Here is a 6,881-nt window from a genome sequence, read left to right as displayed (position 1 = left end):
GTAAACATAAAAGACAACACATAGACAAAGAAACTCCAAGAAAAATAATTCTGATTGGTAGAATTACTATTATGAAAACAACCTGGAAAACCCCTATACTACCGAATGTTGGAGCATCAAATCTTCAGCCTTCTGGCTCAGAATCATCTGACAGACCTTAGTGATGCAGAATTATTAAGGGCTGATTACTCTGTCTAGGCAGATATAATCAGTCGACTATTCTGCAAGTGTGTCCTTTTCTGTACAGTAATTTATCTGTAGATGGAAAGAGGCAATTCTTGCCTAGTGGCTGTCACCACACAACAGGAGTAACTCCAAGGATGCTCAATTTCTTCATAGAATCCACAACAGGAAGCTGTCAGGAGCAGAAAAGTCTCTAATCAAAATGAATATTAATATAGAAATATTTGTAACGTCAATTCTATGGACTTCAGACATTTTGAAAACCAACTATCCATGTAAGGTAATCTGTACTGTTGTCTGTTAACTCCTCTCAGCTATTTCTAAATAAAATATGGAAAACACCCTAACAATAAACTCAAAGCCATGAATTTGCCATAGTCCCTTAACTCATAGGCTAACTGTCCCAAATCAGTTAAAAAAGTTAAAGAAGGACTGGGTCTAAGCTTTGTATTCCTAAATGTGTTATACAGGCACAATGCCCATGAGAGTATGCTTTCTAGGTGTTCAGCAGTGTCTATAAATTGGCTAAGTTCTAGAAGCTATGCTTAGTGCTTCCCATAATTTCAGGTAACTCAGTCATTCTGGATTTCTGACGGGGTTGAAAACCTATAGTCTCATAGCCCATCCTGGTTATTTACTTTGAGAGAAAAGATCTGAGTGGATGGTTTTCAGCTGACATTCATTCTAAAGCCAAGAAAAAAGCCAGGTTCAGAACTAAGTGTTTTAGTTAGGAGAGATGACAGAGGTTCTGGTTAGTCAACAAAATGATGGACTGGGTATTAGGACTCTCTTGTACCTCACTGGTACAATTAGGAATAATTATGCTCTAATTGTATTTTGAGAGAAAAGTTTTATTTTAACAGGAAGGGTGATATGCAGGAGGAGCTAAGGGGGAAGAAGTACCAAGAGGAAGAGATGGAGTAAGGAGAGGAGAAGATGAAGGAGAGGAGAAGCTAGGTGATGAGAGAGAGAAAGAGAGAGAAAGGGGGGCATGGAGGCAGATGTTCACGTGTCTCCACCAGTCAAAGATAGTTGGTATATCTAGGTTGGGTATTGGGTTACACTTCTGATTGAACATTACCAAACTTATAAAGCCTTTGATTAACATTTTTAAAAATTGTATAAAAGCAAAAAGGAAAAGGGGGCATGGGATAGGGGTTTTCGAGGGAGGGGGAATGGGGAAAGGGGATGGCATCTGAAATGTAAATAAAATATAAAATAAAAAAAAGAAATAAAGCAGGACACTTACACAGGAAAAAAAAGAAAACAACCATACTACCAAGAGCAATTTACATATTCAACACAATTGCAAACAAAATACTCACAATATTTTTTTACAGAAATTAAAAAAAAAAATCCTAAGCTTCATAAGGAACCAGAAAAGACCTTCAATAGGCAAAGGAATTCTGAGCAAAAAGAATAATATTGGAGAGATTGTTATCCAGAATTCAGGACATTATAAAGATTCCGCTGGCTTGAATGGGGATGGGCCCATATGTTTGAATGGCTGGGTCCCAGTTGGTAGACCATTTAAAAAGAGTTAGAAATTGTGGCCTCATTGGAGGATGTGCATCACTGGGGTGAACTTTGAGGTTTCAAAGGCCCATGCTAGGTCCACTCCCTCCTTCTTCTCCTCCTTCCCCCTCCTTCATATTTCCAAGAAGATGTGAGCCTGCTTCAGTACCATGCCTGCTAACATGCTTCCTGCCACAATGAACATGAAGTAACCTAACCTTCTGAAACTATAAACAAGCCCCCAATTAAATGCTTTCTTTTTTATAAATTTTCTTGGTCATGGTGTCTTTTCATGGCAATAGAACAGTAACTAAGACATAAGAATAGTAATAAAAACAATATGGTACTGGCACAAAAACAGACATGTAGACTGGGGGAATAAAATGGAAGGCCCAAGCACACATACTCACAGCTACAGCCATATAATACTTGGTGAAGAGACAAAATATAAATGAACCCGAGAAAAGAGAGCATCTTTAATAAATGGGAAAATGGTGCAGACAAAATAAAGTTAGACTCTTATCACTCACCCTGCACAAAAATTAGATCTAAGTGGATCAAAGACCTCAATTTGAAACCCAAAGTACTAAAAATGCTACAGGGAAACATATGCAATACCCTATAAGATACAGCATCGGAAAGGACTTTCTCAACAAGACTCCATTTTCCAAGGAATTAAGGACAATAGTTGATAACTGTGACCTCATAAACAAAAAACTTCTGCACAGCTAAGAAAACTATTAATTGAAAAAGAAATGAACAGAATGAGAGAATCTTTCTTTACCTACCAAACATTTGATAGTATATCAAGGATTAATATGCAAAATATAAGAAACTAAAAAAGAAAAAGACACACTTAAAATGGGCTAGGGTTCTAAACAGAGTTCTCAATGAAGGAAGTAAGACTGGCTAAGAAATACCCCGAAAGTGTTCATTATCTGTAGCTATCAGGGAAATACCAATTAAAATGGCTTTGAGATCCCATCTCACCCCATTCAAAATTGGCAAAGATTAACAAAATGACTGACAATGACGGCTGATGAGGATGTGTAGAAAGAGGACCACATATCTGCTGTTGATGGGAAGGAAAATTTGTACAGCCACCCAGTATGCAGAATCTTCAAAACCCTAAAAGTAAATCTATCTTATAACCAAGCTATACCGCTCCTGGGTACATGCCCAAGGGACTCAGCATTGTACTCCACAGTACTTGACCAGCAGATTTCATAGCTGCCTTATTCACAATATCCAGGAAATGAAAATAATCTAAATATCCTCAAACAGATGAATGGATATAAAAACAATGTGGTACACATATGCAATAAAATATTACTCAGGTGTAAAAAATTAAATTATTAAATTTGCAGATAAAGGGGGTAAATCTAGAACAGATTGTTTTGAGTGAGTCAACTTAGACCCAGAAAGACAAATGCTACTTACTCTCCCTCATTTGTAGTTCCTCATTCCAAATGAACAGGTATAAGTGTACTATATATAGTAACCACAGTAACAGGAAAATATAAAGAGCCCATCAGTTTAGGTGTGGTGAAAGGGAATAGCAGGATTCAGATGATATAAAGTGGGAAATAGAATAATGGGGAGGGGATCTAACTGGAGAGGAGAGAAGTAAGTCAATACAGAAGATAAAAAGGACAAATAATCCCAAGGGTGTTTGATAACGCCTCAAGGAGACATATTATTTTATATTTATTCCAAATTATACACAACACATATAAACACACACACAAAGGAAGTTAAGCCACTTGGGCTGACAGAGATTCCCTCAAGAACCGCATGAGACTTGAGAAAACTGTTGAAAGGTTGGTCGACAGAGTCATAGGTGAGGAGGCCACGACAACCGCAGCAAACAGGGAGTAACTTGGACCCCCAGGGACCCAGGGACCTCCTCCTGGGCAGTGGAATGGATTCCTTCTGGTATGTGCCAGTGCCCTGACCAGACCTTGGGTACCAGCTCTGAACCCAATCCCACATGTATGAAAGCCCACATAAATGTGGACACTGAACAGTGCTCTATTTGGTTATAACTTGGTCAAGGAAGAAATAAAGAAAGAAAGTAAAGACTTTTTAGAATTTAATGAAAATGAAGACACATCATACCAAAATTTATAGGACACAATGGAGACTTATGGAGACTGCTCTACCTGGGTATCCATCCCATGTGCACTCACCAAAGGCAGATGCTGATGTGGATGCCAGGAAGTGCATGTTGACAGGAGCCTGATACAGCTGTCTCCTTAGAGGTCTGCCAGAGCCTGACATATACAGAGATGGATGCTCACAGCCAACCATTGAACTGATCACCAGGTCCCCAATGGAGGAGTTAGAGAGTGGATTGAAGGGGCGGAAGGGTTGGGGGAGAGCAACAATACCAAGCAACCAGAGCTCCCAGGGTCCAAACAACCAGCCTGGGAACACACTGGGAGAGACCCACAGCTCCAGCTCTATATGTATGGGAGGATGGCCTTGTTGGGCATAGGTGGGAGAGGAGACCCTTGGTTCTGTGAAGGCTGTATGCCCCAGTGTCGGGAAATTCGAGGGTGGGGAGGCAGGAGTGGGTGGGTGGGGCCACACTCTCATAGAAGTAGGAGGAGAGGGAATGGGATAGGGGGTTTCGGGGGTAAGGGGACATCTGAAATATAAATAAATAAAATATCCAATTAAAGAATGCTGAAAAATCAAGCTTTTAATTTTCATACTTATAGCCAATATATAGCCCATGGTTTACAATTACTTTAAACTGTTCCTTTTTTAGATACTGCTAATTCTCAAATTTTGCAATTAGTTATGCAAATACAACTCAATTTAAGAAAATGTACTGTTCCTTAACTTTATAGACCATTTAAGAGCTCATACTGGATTGCTTGAGCCCCTTAGGGCAATGCCACAGCAGATTTGTATACCAGGCAGATTATAGGCCTTACACGGGAACAGTTAGCCAAACAATCTCATTCTTTACATCATCAAAATAGTAATAGCTTGAGACAACAACTTGGTATATCTAGTGAGTATGCACATCAAATTGTAAAGACTTGTCCTGAATGTCCTCAGTTTCTACCTGATGAGGTGTTAATCCTCAAGGACTCATACCTAATCAATTACATGGAATGGATGTTACTGGTATTTCTGATTTTGGGCAATTAAAATGTGTACATGGGACTATAGACACCCTCTCAGGCTTTCTAATTACAACTGCTTTAACAGGAGAAGCAACTAAAAATGTACTTATTTATTGCTTACATTGTTTTTCTATGCTGGCTGTTTCAAATCAGATTAAAACAGACAATGGAACTGGCTATTGCAGTCGAGCATTTGAGACTTTTTGTCAACAATTAAATATTACCCATATTACTGGGATTTCTTATAATCCACAAGGACAAGTTATAGTGGAACAGCCCATGGAACTTTAAACAAATATCTTCATAAAATAAAAAAGGGGGAGGTATATCCCCGTACACCACAAATTTATTTAAATTGTGTTCTTTTATTTTAAATTTTTAAAAATTTGAATACCAAGGAACTTTATGCTGAGTGTCTATGACACCCTACAACTAGGCATACTTATGTCTAGGTGAAAAGGAAGGATCCACTTACTGGCATATGGCATGATCCCGATAAGGTATTTAATATGGGGGAAAGGGTGTATTTGATTTTTTTTTCTGCAGGATGCTGAAGGAGCATGGTGGCTTGCCAGAGTGATTGGTAAGACATGCTGATGCTGGAACAAAGAGTGATGCTGACCTGTGAGCTTGCTGAGTGCCCTGACAATGGTGACTGGGAAGCTGTATTGGACATATATATTGTTCCTGACATACCTTTGCTTGCCTATATCCCAGAAGGGACAGGGTGCCTTGCCTCAAGTTTTTAGACCTTGTGGGACAGAGAATCAAAAAGAAAAGTTATAATGACTCTTGTATTTTTCTTAAATGTGACCAGTTATTTGGACTCAATCATGGACTGGTCTAGAAATCAATCCAATATTGGAAATAACAGTCTTCATTTGGAAGTCTGGTTCTGGACATTTTCCAAGACATATTTGGAAGTTAGCTGCAGTTCTCTGTGATGTTATATTAGCACGAGATAAAGTTGGGACATAATCTGGATTTCAAACATGTGTTAGGGAATGTGTTATGGCTCTTTTCATTGTCATGTTAAAATTACTGTTGTTTCTTCTACAGTATTTAATGTAAGTTGTATTGATTGTACACTTTCTAATTGTGTTAGTGTTTTGAAACCTGGCATGTCTGTTATGGGGGGTCTAACAACCATCTTTTGTTTTATTACCCTGAGTATTACAGGACCTTGGTATTCTGAAAAAAGCTTCCAAGTACTGGAAGAAGTGAGTCAGGCTTTAATCAGAAGCAAGAGGGTAGTGGGCTTGATTATTGCTGGTATAACAGCATTAATTACATTAATTGCTAGCACCACCACTTCTGCAATTGTTTTCAAGAAGTTAAGACAGCTATTTTTGTTAATCATTTAGCAAAAAAAAATGTTACTAATGTGTTGAGTATACAAGAGGATTTAAATAGGCATTTGGAATGATGAATTGATGCTCTTTATCCTATTCAAATTATTGGAAGGAGGTTCAGAGTTTAAGAGTAAGGAGCCATCTCTAGTGTCATGCCAAATACCAATGGATTTGTGTTACTTCTAAAATTTACAGTGATATTCATTATAATTAGGAAAAAGTATAAAGACAATTGCAGGCTATTTGGCATAATTCTAACAGCTCTCTGGATGTTTTAACTTTGCATAGTGAGATTATGGATTTAAAGAATGATACTCTCATGAGCTTTGATGCTGCAGATACTGCTGATAAAATTATCCATGGTCTGAGGTCAGTATTTCTATTCTATTTTGGTCAAGCTTCAAGAATGGCATATATAGCTTGTTCATGCTAGCCCTTTTTGTCTGGGAATACTTTTATTCCTGCCCATCATGTTAAAGCTTGTCTTTAACAGCATCAACATGCTATTGGCAGCCAAAGTACATGGCTTGAAACTGAAAATGGACCCCCAGACAGAGTTGTTAAATTAACAGGCTGGCAAGCCAAGGACATGTAAAATTCTGTGCAGAGCCTTACCAACCTAAGATAGAATTTGCATTGCTTTTGATAATGCATATTCCATGATGAGTAAGGAAGTCACTCTTATCAGAATGAC

The sequence above is a fragment of the Arvicanthis niloticus genome, chromosome X, assembly GCF_011762505.2.
Source record: "Arvicanthis niloticus isolate mArvNil1 chromosome X, mArvNil1.pat.X, whole genome shotgun sequence".
NCBI classification, from domain to species: Eukaryota; Metazoa; Chordata; class Mammalia; order Rodentia; family Muridae; genus Arvicanthis; species Arvicanthis niloticus.
This window is presented reverse-complemented; position numbering follows the sequence as displayed.